Genomic DNA, 22,141 nt, shown 5'->3' on the forward strand with positions numbered 1-22,141 from the left:
CAAGGTGAACTAGGATGTTGCTCTCCCTGCTCGGTGGAGCAGGAGGAATCCAGCATTGTTTTGTAAAATGGGTGAACACAAAGGCTTTGGCCTGGGCTACTCATATGCTAAAATGCATCTGACTTACTATGTCTATGGAAGAGTCTGCCAGAGGCTGATTTTCCCCCTTCCTGTTGCAAGAAGCCAGTGTCAATCCTTGTCAATTGCTCTCTATAGAAATTCAACATAGCCAAATGCATACACAGTAAATGCCAGTAGATTTTAATCCTCACCTCACCAATGCTACAAATCTCACACACACCTTTTCATGTATACTTTAAATATTCTCGTTTTCAATTAAACACTGGGTAGAGGTACACAAGCTGTCTCACGCAGAATATCCTGAATCCCCTTACTAACTGCTGACTTTTTAACACCTTTTGGGAAGATGCCATTGTGGCTCTCAAGTGCAGATTTGCCTTGGGCAATGCTCCCCACCCCTCCCTTCCTGAGCACGCAGTTTACAGAAGATGAGATTCAGAGATCTCTCTGGACTGGGAATATCCTGAAAAATTAAGATTTTGTTCAGAAGGTAGCAGCTAGTTTTCACCTTTTTGGACACCCAGGAAAAGAGGAGATTTTGAATAGATTCTATTCAAGGATCAAAGAGAAAAACACTATAAAGAATGAGGCTTTAGACAGAGAGTTCAGCAATCTTTTGCCTACAGCAAAAAGCTGCTCACAGAATCCCAGGGTCTGCTGCTAAGCCGCGGGGCAAAGCAGGAATTCTGTTCATGAACAGAAACTACAGCAATGCCTGAGTTTTGCTGCCCAAGCTGCCTGATCTGAGCAACTGCACAGCTCCTATCTCAGCGAGCGCCTCACTCCTTCAACTGAAGTGATCCTCTGCTTTCAAGTCTCTGATCCTGGGTAAATATGCTGCTCCTTTACAAGCCTTGGAATTCCCTCCATCCTTTCCCTGCTCCCTTCTCCTTCCCCCCCTTCTTTTCCTCTACTAATCTCCTCAAAAACCATGCCAGTCCTCAGCCTCTCTCAACCCCCTTTCTGCCTGTATTTTAATTGTATTAGCCTTTAGGAAGATTTAATGCACACACATATGTTAGTTAGGCACACGGGTGAATATTGGTACTGGTTAGGATGCTCTGTTTAAATACTGTTGCTAATTTGGATAGAGGGTTTTGCTTTCTGCTTTGCTAGATTATGCTGTTAGTCTTTATACTCAATAAAGTCCATTGAATCCTTTTGAGTAGTTTGATCTCCTTTCTTCCTTGCATCTAGATCAAACGTGGTCACCAATATAAAAGAACTTGGCCCAGACCTATTTTATATACTAGCTAATGAGCATATTTAGTATATAGATCAGGCCTGGTCTGTAACAGTACCTACCTGAGTTGTGCACCCCTAATGTGAAAGGAGGTAACCCTACCCTAGAGTGGACATCTGCCAAAATCTGATCCTACATGTACAGTCATTCTTCCAGAATTTGGCACACATTACTGTAAATATAAAATCAACTGGACCCCCCCCCCAAAAGTTAGGGTGTACCTGCTACTTAAAAGCTTGACAAACACTGCACTACATGATTCTTAACTGGTTTCTTTTCTCTTAGGAGAGGAGAGCTGGTCTTGCGGTAGCAAGCATGACTTGTCCCCATAGCTAAGCAGGGTCTGCCCTGGTTGCATATGAATGGGAGACTTGATGTGTGAGCACTGCAAGATATTCCCCTCAGGGGATGAAGCCGCTCTGGGAAGAGCAGAAGGTTCCAAGTTCCCTCCCTGGCATCTCCAAGACAGGGCTGAGAGAGATTCCTGCCTGTAACCTTGGAGAAGCTGCTGCCAGTCTGTGAAGACAATACTGAGCTAGATACACCAATGGTCTGACTTAGTATATGGCAGTTTCCTATGTTCCTATAGTGAAGAGAGAGGAAGCCCTGTTAAGTTTTGCAAACTGATGCTGACACAGCAATGTATCACAGAAACTGGCTGCGAATACACACGGAAACCAGTGTGGAAAAGAGGCGGTTTGGGGCTGCTTTTTGCACCTCTCAAAATCACACTTTTTGCCTCAACAATATTCAAGAAAAAATTTAACACCAGTCTAATTATGAAAAGAATTCCAGTTCCAATAATTATGTAGCGATATATAATTAGGTAGAATAATTATGTATGTACATGTTATGCATTTCACCTTTAGGTGGAATATGAGTAACTGGTGGCCACTTGTAAACTTGCTGTGGGAACCCTGTTGACCAAATGGTGAGGCAGATTTCACCACATTCCTGCCACTGGCTGGAGATGTGAGGCATGGAGGCTTGGAAAATCCACTTTGCCATCTGTCTGTATCTTAGAGATGGCTAGCTTCCCCTTTGTATCTAAATTATGCTACTGATTTCATTGGAACTTAATTTGGACTGCTGTAAATATATCAGATTACAAGATTTCATAGTCACAGGTCATAGTCACAGCCATTCTACACAACACAGAAATTTCAAAACATTGTCAGAAAAACGTATAAAATGGGTTGACATCTTTTCATAAATCTGTCAGATGCTTGACCAGATTATTCTATCAAATAAAATTGCCTAACAAACAGTTCATGAAGATTGTTTTGTTAAACTGTTGTCCAACTAAACTATTTTTAGAAGAAATAATGTCTTCCAAGTTTTAAAAATAAAGTTTTGCTGGAAATTTTCTGACCAGTTCTCCTAATTGTGATGGCTCTGAAGGAGGCCAGAGGGTAATCTGCTGTTATTAAAATAAACAAAAACCTCAAAGGAAAAAACGAGAATATTATTTTTTAAAATATAGGATAAAGCTGAAGCACAAGGCAACACAATCTAGGATTTTCTGAGATGAAATTAATCCTTGTTTCTCATCAGATCTTGTCATCAGGATGCACTGTTATTTTTTCCCACGATATGGGAAAGATAATGACCCAGTCAAATAACTGTCGTATGTTACATCTAACTACTGGTGATTTAAACATTCATGTAGCAAAATGGCCACAAAATAATTGAAGTCCCATCCTCTATAATAAAGAGCCAGGGTGTGCGTCCGTGTCTCTGCGCCTGTGTCTTTCTCAGCCATTCTGAGCATGCGCAGATATGGCCGCAGAGACACGGCGGCCATGTTGGCTCCCGGTCCGGGAGAAGGAGAAGAGGGGACCGTGGAGCAGAGGCGGCGGGTCCAGGCCAGCCGCGGGGATAGGAGAGGCGGCGGTGGGTCTGGCCCGCCCGCCAAAAAGAACAGGGGCAGTGGCGGCCGCAGGGAAGGGAAAGACGCCGGGGGCGGGCGGGCGGCCATGTTGGTCGGCCCAGGCACAGGAAGGCCAGAGGCGGCCACGGGGAGGGCAGAGGCGGGGGCGGCGGGTCCAGCCCAGCCACTGGAAGAGGAGAGGCGGCGGCAGTTTTGGACTGACCGCGGGGCAGGGAAAGACGGCGGCGGCGGGACCGGCCTGACTGCGGGGGGGGGGGGGGGAATACGGTGGAAAAAGATGGCGGCAGCGGGACCGGCCCAACCGCAGAGAGGAGAAAAACGGCGGAGCCAGGATCCGGACCGAGCACAGGGAAGAGCAAAATGGCCGAGGCAGCAGAGGAAGCCGGGCAAGGGGGAGAGGGCGGGACGAGCGTGGGGAGAGGAAATACGGCGACAGAGGCCGCCCTACTAGTGCCCGTTATTTTAACGGGGTTAAAAACACTAGTGTCTTTATAATATCAGAAGAGAACGATGTGAGACTCATTTCTAGAAATGCTCTTCCACTTCTCTTCAGGCCTGATTTTTTCTAAAGTTACAAAGACATGAATTTTCTGACTGCTTCCTTACACCTTTTTTTTTTTTTTTTCTTTAATGTGGGTAGTGAAAAGATAGGCACAAGGCACAACACAAGTAGCAATTATTCAGTAATCCAAAAGCGTTCAGTTTAAAATGAGAGTTAAGCTGCTTTACATTTTCAATCGCGCTCAGAAGAATGGAAATTGCTCTAAAAAGAATGGAAACTACCACAAATTATGCAGTCAAGTCTCCCTCATTTGGGGAAATTGCAAGGGTCAGCACACCCGAAGTGCAATGGATGAGCCTCACCCTGGGAAAACCACCTTCATGATCATGGTGCCCATCTTAACTTCATGATCTTGGTGCCCATCTTAACATCCACATCAATTAAACTGTAAAGACTTCATACAGTCTGGTATATGATGATGGCTTTGGAAATGAGGCTCCACCCATACTTTGCCTTGGTCTTTCAGTTGGGGATGGATGCATCCAGGCAGACATTTAACAGGTGCAGTTCAATAATCATTTCCTAGAGATGCCCCAATGAATTTCTGCCTGATGCATCTCTGATCAAGAGATCAGAGATGGCTTCTCTCATTAAAAACTTAGGAGTACAGTGCCTATTTTTGTGCAGACACCTGTTCATGTGGCTGAATTTCCAAACGCATTTCCTTCAGGCCGCTCAGAAACCATAGTCAGCCAATGACTTTCAGCCACTGTTGACCTGAGGTAGATTCAGACTGTTGACATGGAGTCTGAAAGTTCTTTGATCTTTTTAAATATGTTATCCTATCTGTCACATAAATAAATAACCAAATATAGTAGCAGAACCACTTTCCACTGCTGGGAGAGCTACTTACGTAGAATGTATCTTGCTTGCCTTTCTCTACCTTCCATGTTCATCCTAAATGAGCAAAAATATTTGTCCTGGGTTGTGGATCATCCAGTCTACTAGCCACAATGACAACTGCATGTTTCCCATCTTAGAGGTGGCTGCAGCTCAGCCGATGCACATCACTCAGGTTGCTCAATGTTTGTCAAGTGCTTTAATACCCTGAGATGCAAAGGCTGAATGTAAAAGCCATCATTCATTAAGCTGCTGCCCACATGTTCAGAGGGGCGCATTCTAATTCTATGACTGAAGGCCACATAAAGAGTGAAAATGTTCCTTTCTGAAAGGGTAGTGCAACCTGCTCCAGTGAACAAAGCTATTTTTGTCATTTGTATTGCTATTCTTCTTTTATATGGGCAAATGGAGGATCTGGAGAGCAAATTATGCCCATCACTTGCACATATATTCTCTCATAATGTACACTGGGGCTTTCCTGTTGCCCAGAAGGCAATTGGTTAAAGAGAGTGAAAGTATCAATCAATCCAGCTCATTGTTCAGCTGTAACTGTGACATAAGTATCTAATTCTAAAACTGGATAGTTAAAACAATATAAGAAAATCACAGAAGAAGGTGAAACAAGGTAGGGAGGTACCTTTCAGCCATCTTGAAATGGCTGTTGTAAGGGCAGCTCAATAAAATGGCTCATCATGACAAAACACTGATCTAATCTTCCATACTATTTTGCCATAGTTCCAGAGACATTCTGTGCAGCATGAAAGCATAACTCACACTAGGTCATCCTGTCTCACTACCAAGAGGAGAGCTGGTCTTGTGGTAGCAAGCATGACTTGTCCCCTTAGCTAAGCAGGGTCTACCCTGGTTGCATATGAAAGGGAGACTAGAAGTGTAAGCACTGCAAGATATTCCCCTCAGGGGATGGAGCCACTCTGGGAAGAACAGAAGGTTTCAAGTCCCCTCCCTGGCTTCTCCAAGATAGGGCTGAGAAAGATTCCTGCCTGCAACCTTGGAGAAGCTGCTGCCAGTCTGTGAAGACAATACTGAGCTAGATAGACCAATGGTCTGACTCAGTATATGGCAGCTTCCTATGTTCCTAGGTGTATACAGACTGGATCAGGCTTGTAGTCCACCTTGCCCAGCAGCACATTTTCAGTTATATTCAACAGCATATAGCCTTTTACAGAGTACAGTGCTCAGTTATGACCTTAGAAGGGACACGTATGGGGCCAAATTCAGTACAGGGCAAAATTCAGCCACCACTACATTCAGCCACAGATCCAGAAAAAACTTCCCACCCACGCCCTCCTGCAGAATACCGCCTTCCTTTCATCTTCTTGGTGACCAACCCATAAGGCTCCTGTGAACTACCCATTAATTTCACTCCATCATTTCAGAATCTGTGATCAGTATTGTCCCTTATGCTATCTTGAACATATGCATGTATTTCATTTCATTTATTTATCTTTACATTTATATCCTTTTCTTCCTCCAAAGAGCTCAGGGTGGTGTGCATGGTTATTTTCATCCTCACAACCACCCAGTGAGAAAGGTTAGGCTGCAGGATGGGTGACTGGTGGCCCAAAGTCACCCAGTAAGCTTCATGGCTGGATTTGAATGTGGATATCCTCAGCAGCCCCAAAGGCACTCTGACCACTACACCACACTTCATTTGTTTATGTATTGCCATCCCTGGCATTTTGATCCAGAATGATTCCCTAGCCTAGGCAGTTCACATAATCCAGCAAAGTACTTTAAAAAACCAAAACCCTCTATTACATGATTATGCTGTCCATTGGCTGGACTTTTACCATTCCCAGCATCATGCTGAACTGAAAATGGATCCTCTGGAGGGGGTAGAAGGAAAGGGGAAATGTGATTTAAAACTCCAAAATAAAAATGAATATCTATCACCACCACCAATTATTCTTTATACTAGCTGAACCCGCACAGAGTATCTGTGTGCTCTTTGGGGCTGGCGCTTACCTCCCCCCCCGACCTTCTGCCCCAGTCTCTGCTTCTGAGTCCAGCCGTCTCTCCTCCCCACCACCACTTCTGCCCCCCTTTTATCCCCCCCCGGGCCTTGCCTCCGCAGCTGGGCCCGCTGCTGTCCCTGGCCTCTGCGGCCAGGCCGCCGCCACCATGGCGACCAATCCTCCTGGGTACACGTCAGCCAATCAGGTGCCTCCACCGCCCAGCCAATCAGCTGGGTGCTGGGATGCACATTCCAAAGCGCACTCAGGAGAATTAAATATATAGATAGCCTGGATTGCTTGAGACCAAAGAGGCAGAGCATTATTATTTGTTTTGTTTGTTCGATTTATATACCACACTTCCAAAAATGGCTCAGGGTGGTTTATGCTTTTAAAGGAATTCTTCTGGCTAGGGACAGGATTAGGCTTTCAGGAATTTACGCCACTTCTTTCTTCACCTCAAATCACCCCACCACCCGAAACTAGTCAATACTCTCAGTAACACCAAGCCCAGCTGATGTGAGCATGAGTCGCACATACGAGATGCCAATCACACGGCTTAGAGCACTGTTAGAAAGCACTCAGCGCCTGTGATGCACGATGAAGAACCTGACTAAAACAGGACGGCTGCTTTGCTTCATTTGGAAAGCTGCAATGGAATGCCTACTGTTGTCATCTACTGGATGCATACTTAAATTAAATGCTTTGGTGAAGCCCAATCTTGATCCCAGAGAGCATGCATTTTTTCCTATAGATCATAACCATTTTTTTTAAAAGTACCAAGTAAAACGTAGATAAGACTCAGGCTGCCTTTTGAAGATTTATGATAAGAAAATGATTCCTTTTGTAATGTGCACGTAACCAGAATATATAGCTGACAATGATAATCATTAACAGGTACTAATGTTATTTCAAAACAGAGTGGAGAGAGAGATAGACTAAACTACTCGTCCTCTATGCATCCAGTAGAGGAAATCCAAGCTACGATAATTAAAGGCAAATAAAGTCTAGAGTGAAAATTCCTGGTCTCCCTGAGATAAGAGAAAATGTGTTTCTATCTATACTTCATTTATTTCTCTTGAAGACTCTAATTTGTTTTTAAGCTAATAGATCAAACATTCTTGTCACAGTTCGTACAGCTTTCTCAAATATGCAAGGAGTACCCACCAGGCTAGGACCACCAGCAAATTTTTATGATTTCTTTACACTACAAATATTTGGCAGAACTCAAATCACCCAATAAAATAAACTTGTGGATTTATCTGCAGTTTTAGCATCTCTCCCAAGTATTTTTTGGGCTTCTTCCTAAAATAACTGGTACTCATAATATTCAAATATCAAAAGAAAATACATCCCATTTTTATGTCTCACTACCTATCTGTTATTCAAACAGAAAGTAATCTTCACAGTCAGCCAGGTGAGCATATAAAGGCAGTACATAATCACCTGGCTGATTATGAAGAAGTATACAGGTGTCCCTTGTTCTTCAGGGGGGTTCCGTTCCTGCCAATTTCCGCACATAACACATAATAACGAGACCTTGAGTCTAAGGGATTTGGGTGGGGGGTTAGGTTCCTTGAGCTTAAAAAAATCACTAATAAAGCAGGGAGGGGCAGAAATAAGGGTAAAAAAGCATAGTACTTTGTTCTCCAGGTCTCCAGGAATGCCCCGCAAATCCCCCAAATGCTCTTATTTTTTGATGATGATGATGATGATGATGATTTTTACAAAACAGAGCCACAAAATGGCTATGCACTTCAAAATGGCAGCTAGAAATTACATCCGAAGTTATTCCCAGCCACTCAGGAACTATGGATAGGTGAAAATTGCCTATATTTCATGCTGGGGATAAAGAAGCTGGGTCTCCATTACCTGAAAAAGATTTTAATACATGAAACCATGGAGAATGAGGGTCTCCTGTATGAAGAAGTCATGGGTCCACCCAGTACTGCCAACAGCTCTACAAGATCTCAGACAGGGCTCTTTCCCAGCTCTGTTATCTGAATTTCTTTTAATTAGATATGTCAGAGATTGAATTTGGGACCTTCCATATGCAAAGCATGTGCTCTACCAATGAGATGCGGCATCTATCAGAGAGAGACACACAGAATCACCCAAAGTCTCTGTAGCACCTTTTTTTGGTTCTTATGGTCCCTCAAAGTGGTGGGTGAAACATTTTGCAAAAGTCATACTTTGCAGCTGAGCTAGCAGCACAGTCTACTTCCTTGAATTATTGCTTTTTGTTAGCTGGGAACCCAAAAGGTAAAGTAAAGTAAAGTAAAGTAAAGTAAAGTAAAGTAAAGTAAAGTAAAGCGTGCCGTCAAGTCGATTTGGACTCCTGGCGCCCACAGAGACCTGTGGTTTTCTTTGGTAGAATACAGGAGGGGTTACCATTGCCTCCTCCCATGCAGTATGAAATGATGCCTTTCAGCATTTTCCTATATCGCTGCTGCCCGATGTAAGTGTTCCCATAGTCTGGGAAACATATCAGTGGGGATTTAAACTGGCAACCTTCTGCTTGTTAGTCAAGCATTTCCCTGCTGCGCCACTTAAGGTAGTCAACCCAAAAGGTACTAGCATCTAAATGTAGATGCCTGTGGCCTTGCATTGTGTTAATGTTCATCTGGAAGAAAGGTACATTTGGGGCACTAATGTCAAATCAGGGCTTCTTAAGAGAAGTCACTAAAGTCTTGCTTAGAAGTGACTTTGGTCAAGGTTTAGGCAAGCTGGTAGAGGAATACATAGGCATAGATCCAGCATGTTGGCTAAAGATGAATATTGCAAAAAGCTCTTGCTGCTCTACATTCTGTAACCTGAGCACAACATTGTTTACCATTAACTCCCTAAATGTAATGATAAACTGCCTCATCTTAGGTGAAACACGTACAATAGAATTCACCAGGAGCCTGATCCAGCATTCACAAAAACCAAAGGAAATGTTTTCTGTAGGTTTCAGTGAACTGCCTGCGAATTCAAGTCTCTGCACTTCAACTTCACACTCTGTCAGCTCTTTCCAACATTAAAAGCCACAAAAAAGTCAACAGTAAAAACACTTCTCCAGCCTGGTGTCTACTTCATTTTTAAAGCCAGCTGAACTCTGTGGGAGAGGGCTCTCTCATAACATTGCCTTTGACAATCAGAACTGGCTTTTCTTTCCGTAGTTCCCCAACCAAAGCAGATTAACGAGTTTTCCATGAATAGAAGTAGGCTGAGATCAAGGCAGGGATTCCAGGATTCATAAAAGCCTTTCTATCCCTGAACATTCAAACAATACATAATTTTAAAGGGTTACTTACAGTAGGCCTTACAAACTTCAACTTCATAAAGCACTGGAATGTCTGTTAGCTCAAGTCAACTTCACATGTTTTCCAACAGATGGGAACATGAATTTTGTTTCCAGAAATCAAAAGATGATCCTTTCATGAGGCAAACTGAGGCAGTCCCTCCAAGCAGTGGACTATTGTGGCAGAATGATGGGGCAGAGAAGCAAGATGTCCCCATTTCATGGCCACTATTGGAGCAGCTCTTCCAGACCAATCTGATCCTTCCAAACTTTGCAAGGAGCATGGGGAGAAGAGAGATGACTGCTTTCCTTTCCTCACACCCCTCCAAAGCTTGCAAAAAACATCATAGGAGGCTGCTGGCAATCTTTCCTCCTCCTTGACTCTTATGAAGTCAATGTCGACTCCTGGCGACCACAGAGCCATGTGGTTTTCTTTGGTAGAATACAGGAGGGGTTTGCCGTTGCCTCTTATACTACTTTCAAAAGTGAGCAAGAGTTGGTTTTGAAAGGGGACTGGCCCTTACCAGGGGCATGAGGCAACACAGCATTTGGCACCTCACCTAAGGCACTGCAGTACCTTGAGCCGCCCCTGCAATGCTCTCACAATTTCAAGGTCTTACACTGGAGCTAGGCGACTTATTGGATGCTCCCAATGGGATCATAGAGCTCATTCATACAATCTAAAACTTTTCTACCGTCTGGAAGCAAGGCAGGAGGAAAAGCTACCCAGGTTTTCCTCTAACCTTGCTTCCACATAACCAAAAACTGGGAGCACACACAGCTCCCAAAACCGGGTAGAATAGTTTTTGCTTGTATGAATGACCTCGTTGGATGGCTAAAGGGCTGCAGCAAATGTGCATACTTTGAATGCGTGTAACTAGTCTTGGCTGAGGTGGTTATCTAGTGGGAACCACTCCATGCTTTTTCTGGGAAGGGAACAACTGCTTTGACTGGTATCTGTCAGGAAGTGGGGGTGGTGGCAGCGGGTGCCTCAGTCAGCACTGCTGTGGGCTCTTAACTGGCTAGCAGAGTCTGGCACTGGTGGAAGCTGCTGTTGGTTCCCAGCAAGGACAGGCTTTCCACTCCCCTTCATCGATGTCCTGCAGTGGCAGCTGGCCATTCCACTTGCCATTGCATGTAACTGATGCAATTTATGTATTGTTTTGCATGAAGTGGGGCTAGCCTTAGGATGGGTGAGTGGGCAGTTTCCCAGGGTGACAGCATGCTGAGCTTGCTGGCGAGCTGTTTGTCAAGTGGGCCATGGGAGGGTGGGGCACTGAAGGACGCTCTGCCTAGGGCACTATTTATGCCTGCCCAAGAAGAAGAAAGTGGGTGTCAGGTTTGTGACCCTGGACTTGCTTTTGTGATGTGATACTCTTTTTTCCGGCACTGTTGAGCCAATGTTTTTGAGTGAGAGCTTCCAACATTTGAGTTATGCAATAATGAGGGCTAGAATACCATTTCAAAAAATGAGTCTTGGGAATTCAATACACCTAAAAATTGCACAGAGGTCCCTGAAGATGTGGCTTTGGGATTTGTTGCCTAAGCCTTCTCTCTGATCTGCAGAGAGGTTGACCACATTAGATTATTTGATTGAAAACTATTTTCCTTAGCTTTACAATTGGTTTACATGCATTAAAATAGCAGCATATTGCCATGTTCAGTAATAATAATAATAATAATAATAATAATAATACAAACAGACAAACATCTGCCACACAATACACCAGATATAACTGTAGTCGAGAAGAAAGAAAAACAAGTTAAAATAATCGACATAGCAATACCAGGCGATAGCAGAATAGAAGAAAAAGAAATAGAAAAAAATAACAAAATACAAAGATCTACAAATTGAAATTGAAAGGCTGTGGCAGAAGAAGACCAAAATAATCCCAGTGGTAATTGGCGCCCTAGGTGCAATTCCAAAACAACTTGAAGAGCACCTCAACACCATAGGGGCCACAGAAATCACCATCAGCCAGTTACAAAAAGTAACTTTACTGGGAACAGCCTATATTCTGTGACGATATCTATCATAACAGCAAGAACATTGAAAATAAAATTCTGGCATCCCAGGTCCTTGGGAAGGACTCGATGTCTGGATAAAACAAACCTGTCAATAACACCTGTCTGACTGTTTAAATAAATAATAATAATAGAAACAATTGGAGAAAATAACTAAATACAAGGACCTTTAGACTGAAATTGAGTGACTCTGGAAAAAGAAAACAATAGTGGTGCCAATAATTGTTGGTGCCTTTGGCACAGTACCAAAAAAACTTGAAAACCATCTTGACACTTTGGGCATCAATAAAATCAATAAAATTACAACACATTAACTACAGAAGGCCATACTACTCGAGACAGCATGAATACTACAACACTATCTTTAATTTTTCTTTAGTTATCCTAGACCCTTGGAAAGGGCCCGATAATTAAAGTACCCAATCCAGTCAATAACATCTGGTAGACTGTGTGTAAATCACCAATAATAATGTTTATATACTTCTTTTCAACAAAAACATTTTCAAACTGGTTTACATGGGTGGGGAGAGAAGGTGCATCATCATACTTATTTATTGTAAACTGCCCAGAGATATTAGATGGGGCAGTATAAAAATATGAGAGAGAGAGAGAGAGAGAATATTCTGTCACAAGTGGTAACGTTGGAGTGAGTGAACTTAAATTCTAAGTCTCATAATGCATAATGGAACATAGGAACATAGGAAGCTGGGCTGTCATATACTGAGTCAGACCATTGGTCCATCTAGCTCAGTATTGTCTTCACAGACTGGCAGTGGCTTCTCCAAGGTTGCAGGCAGGAATCTCTCTCAGCCCTATCTTGGAGAAGCCAGGGAGGGAACTTGAAACCTGCTGCTCTTCCCAGAGCGGCTCCATCCCCTGAGGGGGAATATCTTGCAGTGCTCACATATCAAGCCTCCCATTCTCCCATTCAGCTCCATCCCCTGATGCATTGAATAGCTTAAGAACTGCCTATTTTGTGGATTTTTTTGGTAGATCCTTTTTTTGTCTTTCCTTATAAAGGTGAGATTTGATACACATACAGTAAAATAGATCTGCTTACAAGTAGGCATTAGATAATGATGAAAATAATGAAGGGAAGCTGAGCCACGTTGCTACAGCTAGATATACTGTTATTACCCCTGTGTAATGTCATTTGCACAAATCTTGCATTTGTGAAACTTGCATGAATACGGAGTTATTAGGCTGCTGTACTGTTACACAGTATGTCGGCCGATGTTTGGTATGTGGGGCTATAAGCATGTATCTTAAATCACTTTTCCTAGATGTCTGGCAGAACTGTAGCTTTCATTTAGAGAGTTGCTGAGTGTTGCACAAAATATAAACATCTAACGGAACCAGAATCGGTCATCTGGAGACTTCCCAGAGACTAGGTTCAGGGATGTGATTCAGGGGCATACCAAGGTTGGAGTGGGCCTGGAGACAAGATTTTAAAATGGACCCCTCACAGTATATTTAATTATATACTACTTTTCAACAGTGGCAACAGCCATTAAAGGGATGCCCTTCTGGGGATGGATAGGGCCAGTTGCTCTCTCCCTGCTAAATAAAGAGAATCACCACGTATTTCTTTACCCATCCCATCTTCTGTCTCTGAAACCATGATGGACCAGTGAAAAGAGGATCTGGGGGTCAAGAGAGTGTCAGAAGGGAGAGAGTAAAAGAGGCACAAGATCTCTGCTCAGATTACCCCTTTTTCTTAAATTAAAAGTGGGTCTTTCTTATTTTAACAGGCAACAACAGCCCCTTTTGAATGGCAGTGAATGGCAGTCTGAAGCTCAGTGGGGGGCACCATTTAAAACATGTGGGGTGCTTATGCTTAGTTTTTGAATTCGAACCATATTGCGCCCAGCCCAGTGATATGAGTAAAGAACACATGCCTCTGAATTCAGAAATGGATAAAAAATTATATCTGACCCAGAGATTGTCAAACAGTGTCCCCAGTTATTTTTGGACCTTCAACTCCCATCATCCACAGCTACAATGGCCTTCGGGCTGGTGGGAGTTGTAATCCAACAATGTCTGTGGACCCCAATTTGACAACTGGATAATTTAATGGATTAAGTAGACCTCATTTACTGTAGAAGCTTTATGCCATAGTGAGCATTCATATGGTTCCTCCTCTTATGAAAGCTCCGTTGTTTAGTATGGTGGAAACCCCTCCATCAGTGCACGTGCACAGCCTCCCCTCCCCTCCACACGCTCCGTTTAACCCTGTGTTTTCTTGCTTGCACTCTTTCTTTTCCACTGCTACTTTTTCACCCCCCACAAACTACATTATGGGTCACCTCCCAGTATGGGGCCAGGGTGGTTCTCTGGGGGATTTGAGCAGGGAAGCTTCGGCTCTCACCCCAGTTCATTCCTGCAGCTTTGAGATTCCTGCCTGCAACCTTGGAGATGCTTCTGCCTGCCAGTTGGTGTGTTCTTAGGTTCTTCTTATGTTCTTATAGACTATACTGACCTAGATGGACCAATGGTCTGACTCGGTATAAAGCAGTTTCCTATGCTCCTAATGTCATTTTACTGTTGTGAGGAGCATTTGTAAGTCGCTTCAAGAGCCAAGAGAAGCAATTTTATGCTGTGTACTGTATGTTAATTAACAGACTTATTTAAAAATGTTCAAAAAATGATGAGGCTGAGTTGTAGGGTATTGTGCTTCCCAGCATTCATATATCTGAGGTTGCACACCCTTTTATAGTATGTGCAAGACTAAGGAAATACCTGTCTTCAGATAACTCCTTACTCGGTGTCTCTCCATGACTCACTTTTACATGCCTCCTTCTGGATCAGGCATACACACACACACACACACAGGGCTCCCCCCAGAAGTGCATACGCATGCATGTGCGCACACACACCAGGAAGTATTGAATGCACAAACTTTTTTTTCCTTCTCCCCCACCCCCAACATTCCACCATGTGCAAAATCTTGCCTGTTGCCTCTGTGTTGAGGAGGCTTGTAGCTGCCTCCTCCTCCTACTACTCCTCCTCCTCCATCCACCTCCACCAGTCTTTTTTCGTGGCCTCCCCTCCATCGCCACCGAGCCCTGCAAGCCGGGCGGCACACACGTGCACTGCATGCACACACACACACGCCACTGCTGGAGAGGACCGGTGGGGAAGAAAGGCAGCGGCGTGTCTGCCCGGGCCAGGCTTGCTGGGGACAGCAGAAACAATTGATCCTTTAATGGATTTGGGTAGCTAAAGAGCCTAGAGTCAGGGGAGGGATGGTGCATTTTCACTAATTAGACAAATAGACAGCCGAAAAAGTGGAAGGAAGAGTAAACAAGACTGAGGGATGGATTGGAGAGCCTGGAGAGGGGGAAGCTGGCAAGGGATAGGAATGTAAATAGGAAGGTCTAAAGGCTGGGAAAGGTGGGTGGGGAAACTGCAGCTGAATAGTGAATAGAAAAGGAGTCGAACAGATAAACACAGCACGGGGAAGTGACGGAGATGCAAGGCAGCGAAATAAATGGCAAGACAGAGAGAAAACAGTCGCAAGGGAAGCACGGCAGCCCAGAGGTATAGCAAGATGAGTAAGCTAGGTGAATGGAGAAGGAGGGAGATGGACACCAAGCAAGCGTAATCCCTTCAGCAAATATCCAGCTAGAGATGTAGGTCCAACTAGATGTCATTGGGTTATTGATGAGCTTCCTTCCTGGTGCAGAACTAAACGAAAAGAAAAGGGACACAACACACGATGATGGGATTGGTTTCACTCCCTTCCCTTCTCATTATCAAAAGGAGGTTTTCTGAGGAACAAAAGTACCAAGTGCCGCCCAACTGCATGCTGCTCTTGTGCCCTGCATTACTCAGAAGCAATGATATCAATAGGCTTTCCTTTCCCTCAAGAACTTGTGCATAGGCAGGCAGGCAGGTGGCTGCTGACCCACACCACCCCCCAACTGGAAGAGAGAGGGCATACAGGCGCAGCTGCTCAGGTCTTTCCTTGAAGGCAAGGGAAAGCATGCTACATCGCTGTCCTTGCCACTCGGAGGCTGCCAGCCATTGCACAACCTGCCCGAGCAGGCGGCCACAATCAGGTGTGTGTGGCTGGACTCTGGGGGGGCCTTTTGAGGCAGTGGGCCAGGAGACAACTGGCTCCCCTTGCCTAATGGATGGTACGCCCCTGATGTGATTGCTTCTCAGGTGGGGCAGCCACAAGCTGCAGAGACAAAATCTACATTTCTTTGTTTGCATTGGGGTGAAAGATACAGTGGCTGACATGATGCTCACAGGTGCTTCTGAATTGCCCACGCAACTGTGATCATATAAAACAACACCTGTGCTGTTGTGGTACGGGTCTGGTGCATTACTTACAATTGCATAATTGCACTTCTGCAGCACTCTGCACTTTATTTCCAATGTATGTAGCACTCCAGAAGTGTGATCGCACCATTGTGAGTAGTAGTGTGTGAGCCCAGTTCCATCACACTGCAGGCACTGTTTTGGACACGCACAGTGGTGCAGGCAGTTCAGAATCAGCCAGTAATCCTGGGGCAGGTCTGGAATAGTGTTTGCACTTACATTGTTCTATGGCCAGAGAGAGAAGGCGGTTGATATAATAAAGCATATTTGGCCTGTAATTGCCTAAAAATATAAAGATCTAGGCAATCCTGATTTGTTTTAATAAACTAGAGTTTCCTGAGTTTGGATATAACAGGAACTGTTGTTAGTTCAAAAGTGGAAGCTTTCAAATATATTTGCCTACAACTTTAAGGTGAATTCTGAAGTTCCTGACTAGATGAAAAATTAGAAAAATTTTAAATGAAGTTAAAATGTGTTTTGATATTGGCTTGGTTCAGACAATAATCAAAACCATAATTTAGTTGTCGTGCCTTCACCTCATGCTCCTCTGTGTGCTAGAGGAGATTGAAAGCTTCCATTTTTGAACTAATCACAGTTCCTTGTTACAGCCAAATTCAGGGAACTGTGATTTGTTAAAACAAATCAGGATCAAATTGAGGTTTAATATTAATATCCCAGATTGTTTACAAACCACATTTTAAATAAAGCACTGTCCCGCAAATGAACAGCCCTGAGGGATCAGGCCCAAGGCCCATCTAGTCCAGCATCCTGTTTCACACAGTGGCCCACCAGATGCCGCTGGAAGCCAACAGGCAGGAATTGAGGGCATGCCCCCTCTCTTGCTGTTACTCCCCTGCAACTGGTACTCAGAGAGGCATCCTGCCTTTGAGGCTGGAGCTCACCTACAGCCCTCCTACTAGTAGCCATTGATAGACCTCTCCTCCATGAAGTTATCCAAACCCCTCTTAAAGCCATCCAGTTTGTTGGCTGTCACCACATCCTGTGGCAGAGAATTCCACAAGTTGATTATGCGTTGTGTGAAAAAGAACTTCTGTTTGGTGGTCCTAGATTTCCTGGCAATCAATTTCACGGGATGACCCCTGGTTCTAGAGTTATGTGAGAGGGAGAAGAATTTCTCTCCATCCACTTTCTCCACACCATGCATGATTTTATAGACCTCTATCATGTCTCCCTGCAGTCGTCTTTTTTCTAAACTCAAAAGACCTAGGTGTTGTAGCCTTGCCTCATAAGAAAGGTGCTCTAGGCCCTTGATCATCTTGGTTGCCCTCTTCTGCACCTTTTCCAGTTCTACAATGTCCTTTTTTAGATGTGGTGACCAGAACTGTACGCAGTACTCTAGGTGTGGCTGCACCATAGTTTTGTATAAGGGCATTATAATATTAGCCATTTTATTTTAACTTTTATTTTATTTATTTTATTTTATTTAAATGCAGCTGCAATAGTGAAATGCAGAGGCATGGCAAGGCTGAAGTGAACCCTGAGACTATAAGTAAAGATGGGCCCCAGGGCCTCTTGCCTTCTTCTTCTTCTCCCCCACTCCATGTTTTTACTGCAGGCAAAACGTTCTCTGCATACCCTTTATCTTGCTCTGATGCAAATAATATCACACACTCCCCATACTCCAATCAGGAGGAAGCAGCTTGCCGGTAAGTCAGGGAGGAGGTTGGAGAGAGCAAAGAGTGTGCTGTATCCTTGGCAGAAGACTTCCTTTCCTCATGGGCCCAGGGACAACATTCCCCCACCCCCCGCTTGAATAATAGCTATACCCCTGGTGAACTGTGGTTAGCTCAAAAGTGAAAGCAAGAGCTTTCAAGCTCCTCTCACATATGAAGGAGGAGAGGTGAGGGAGAGCATGTGAACCCGACGGGAGGGAAGATATGTTCATAATCATCAAAATCATGATTCAGATTATTATCTGAATCAAGCGAATTAGATTCTTCCAGGAGAGGGGACCAATCTTGACCTTGCCAACAAATCATACCTAAAGCAAAATTTACCGCCAATGTGTATGTTCCTATTTGGGCAAAAGACGAGAGGAATTTTGAGGGGAGTCAAGAGATTAAAGCTCTTTTAATCTAAAAGAGATTAAAACTAAGATTTGTAGAATCTATTTTGGTGATAGCGCTTTCCCCTAACAAGGACACTGATTCTTCTGAACTGGCTGAAAGTTGGTACCACAGCCTAGTATAGACTGGCAGCTACACAGGAGACTCTGCCAGGGTATACTTGTGTAATCTGTGCTCATCCTTTACTGTGCCCCTTATATATAAGTCCCAGGCACAACTAGAATGTTTGTAGTCTCATCCACTTTTAACAAGGAGGCATTTCAACTCAGGACTAGAGGGGAAGTGCAGCCATTATGGACAAGCAGGACTGTTTACGTGCTGCAGAGCGCAGAAGGGAATGAAGCCAACAACTGTGTAGGTCGAGACATTACAGTTAAGCATATTGCCCAAGGCCACACAGGGAGTGAGTGGCCAGGACAGTAATTCATACATTCCTGACTCATAGTTGCTACCACTCCTAAAATACGGTGGACTGGAACTATTTTGTCAAAATCAGATCAACATTTGAAGTGAATTGAGGGGCACAATAGTTTGGATTCTCTTGCCCACTTTTTTAAAAAATAAAAAAACTAACTGGATCAACATTAGAGGTATCTATTTGCAGATTTTGTTCTGTGTGCATATGTATGCGTGTGTTCTATAATATACACACATATCTAGCTTTCTAAAATCTTCCAACCAGTTAAAATAAAAATGCCAAGTTTTAGCCCATAAGGCTTTCCTTTTTCCCCTGTACTCCCCTCTTTTTTCTGGCAATGTTTTTAACCCCTGAAAATAGAGGTTTATTGTGGAAATGCTGACAGCTTGTTAAGCAGAGCATCACATTTGCAACACTATAATTATGTCTCCTTCCAACCAATCCAAAGAAAACATGAATTTCTTGTTCAAACAAATCTTTGAATGGTTTTAGCTCCAGATTTAAATAATTTGGACCAAAAGGACTACCTCATCATGTATTCTAAACCAGCTCTGTAGTGGGGAGATGTGCAAGAAGATAAATGGAGACTGATTGGACCATGTTTGTGTAATTGGAGTCATGTCTCTGCTTGTCTCGACTGAATAAGTAAAAGCCAGATCAACATCTTGGTGATGATTATAATACATATTTTCAGCTGATTTACAAGTTCCATCTAGAAGTGTAGGCTGTTGCTGTCCCACTGCCCTACACCAACCCCCACCTTATCCATGCACATCAGCCTATCCCACGCCTTTAAGATAAATATTTGTAATGTCAATTTATCAGTGGCACAGGTAAATGTGTTGTAATGTATTTGTGTTTTCTGTTCTCTAAGAAGAAAGGTGTCCACAGTGATTTTGAGCTGGTGGCAACTGCAGACAAATCTCTCTGGATTATCTCAGTGGGTGATGGGGCTCATGGCAAAGAAGACGTTCTCTTAAATACCCAGGGCCTAAGCTGTTAAGGCTTTATAGGTTATAACTAGCACCTTGTATTTTGCCCAGAAGCCTATTGGTAGCTAGTGTAGTTCTTTTAGTATAGAAGTAATATAGTCTCTCCAAGATTACCTGGAGACCAACCTGGGTGCCGCATTAGGTACCAACAGCTGTTTCTGGACTACATACAAAGGCAACCCCACATAGAGTGCATTGTCAAGGCTGGAGGTTACCAACATATGTACCACTCTTCTGTGGTTGTTTAGCTCAAGAAATTGATGCAGCTGGAGTATCAGCCAAAGCTGATAGAAAGCACCTCTGGCCACCACCTCAGCCTGGAACACCAGGGAGAGGTTTGGATTCAGAAGCACCCCCAGGACTGCATACCTGTTCCTTCTGGGAAAGTGCGACCCGATCCAGAACCAGCAGATCTAAATTGTCTCCTGAGTTGTCCGACCCTGCACAATATATAATTCCATCTTATCTGGATTCAGTCTCAGTTTATTATCCCTCATCCATTCTAGGCATCTAGGGAGGTTATGCCTTCACTGTCTAGGCATCTAGGGAGGTCATGCCTTTTCCTCAGAATCAGAATCAGATCAGAATCATTTTATTTGCAGCCATGAGCCAAACAAAGCCTTCTCCTGATGATGTTGACATGGCGGAATAGATTTGGGTGTCATCAGCATGCTGATAATATGTGGTTCTTTTAAACTATTATTATTTTATCTCTTCTTCCTTAAAAGGCTTAGCGTCATCACTCTACATAAACAGGTAATGAAATATTGGGAAAATGCATGTCTTTTACACACAGGCTGGCATCCTGATGAAGGGAGCACTGTTGCAGCAAGAGAGTCAGAATAGTCGATGAACTGCATCAGTGCTAGTGAGAGCACCATGAAATGATAAAGGATTCCTCCAATCTATGATTGGTTGAACTGAGAAACAACACATTATTTAATCAGTGTATAAGCAGTATAACAGCAAAGAACTTTTACTGTTCCAAAATAAATGATAAAGTAAAATATAATCAATTGAAACTAAATTGGTGTCTGTGGATATTTTCTTTTCAATTGATTATATTTTACTTTATCATTTATTTTGGAACAGTAAATGTCCTTTACTATTATACTGCTGGTACGTTATCTTCTATGATTTATATTTTCTACTGCTATATCACATGAAGCATTATATTGCTATCTTGTTATACAAAGAGGCGGGTCTCACGATCCGTGAGACCCACTTTTCCCCAAACTGCGGGGAGAGCGGCCTAAGCCCACTCTCCCCACAGACGATCGAGCAGGGAGCCCTGGGTGGCTGGATTGGCCGTCCACACGATTGGCGGCTCTGTGACGGTCGGCGGGGGCTGGGGAGCTCGGGGGCTGTGTGGCCCCCAGAAGCCCCAGTATGCCCTGCACAAGCACGCAGGGCATACTGGGGAGGCCCCCGGAGCCAGGAGGAGCCTTTTTGCCTCCCCTCCAGGGGTCTACTCATGAGTAGCCATGGTGCGGAGCCGTGGCACGGCTACTCATGAGCAGAGAGCCCAGTTTTGTGGAGCACTCGCTCCGCAAACCCAGGCTAAGGGCAGGAGTACTTGAGCGGGTTAACCACTCGAGAACCAGCCAAGCCCAGTGGTTCTGACAATCGGGGAAAATAGGGCTAGGCTTTCCTAGCCCAATTTTTCCCGATCGTCAGAATAGCCCCTACATCTGGTCAAAGACTGTAATAAAGAATTTACTTACTTACTTACCTACAGACCTTCGACACATTGGCTGACATCCTTATGAAGGAAGCACCAATGCAGCAAGAGGGTCAGAATACCAGACTAACTGCACCAGTGCACTTGGGAAGGGGTGATTTTTGATAGCCTCCCCTTCCTCAGGAAGCCCCTGTGTCACCCAAAGATATGTCCCTAGAGCAGGGCTGTATGACTTTTGCCCTCCAGCTGCTGTTGGACTACAACTCCCATCATTCCCGGCCACAGTGGCCAATAATCAGGGGTGACAGGAATTGTAGTCCAACAACAGCTAGAGGGTTGGAGTTGTGCAGCCTTACCCTAGAGTGAGGATAGTGGGCATTGCCCTCATTCTTCAGAATTGTGCTACCTTTGATTATTTTTCTGTTTGTCATTTCCCCTTAAGGTGGTTTGTTTGATTGATATTTTGTTGGGGAGGGGTTCTTTAAATAGTTATAGAATAATGCTGATTTAAAGCATGTTGCTGATGACTAAAGAGTATCCTCTTCCTATCATTCCCGAAGGGCATATATAGTGTGAGCATGGTCCTGCCCAGTATGAGGACGATACAGCACCTGCCTATGGAGGGAGGCATGGAGATGGGAGTGACAACAGGGACATCTGGGGGATGGAGGAGTCTGACCATGCCTCCATAGCACTATCCAATCGAATGAATGAATGAATGAATGAATGAATGAATGAA

General features: G+C 44.0%; 1 protein-coding gene and 1 non-coding gene across 6 annotated transcripts in view; both read right to left on the reverse strand.

Annotated features, from left to right (window-relative positions):
• The window catches only part of RUNX2 (RUNX family transcription factor 2), a 366,905-nt gene that overhangs the window by 18,464 nt on the left and 326,300 nt on the right, over positions 1-22,141 (reverse strand). The gene's annotated exons all lie outside the window — the stretch shown is intronic.
• On the reverse strand, positions 3,973-4,131 carry LOC128341416 (U1 spliceosomal RNA). The gene has a single exon (XR_008314415.1). It is a non-coding gene; the product is annotated as a U1 spliceosomal RNA (small nuclear RNA).

Source organism: Hemicordylus capensis, chromosome 1, assembly GCF_027244095.1.
Source record: "Hemicordylus capensis ecotype Gifberg chromosome 1, rHemCap1.1.pri, whole genome shotgun sequence".
NCBI lineage: Eukaryota > Metazoa > Chordata > Lepidosauria > Squamata > Cordylidae > Hemicordylus > Hemicordylus capensis.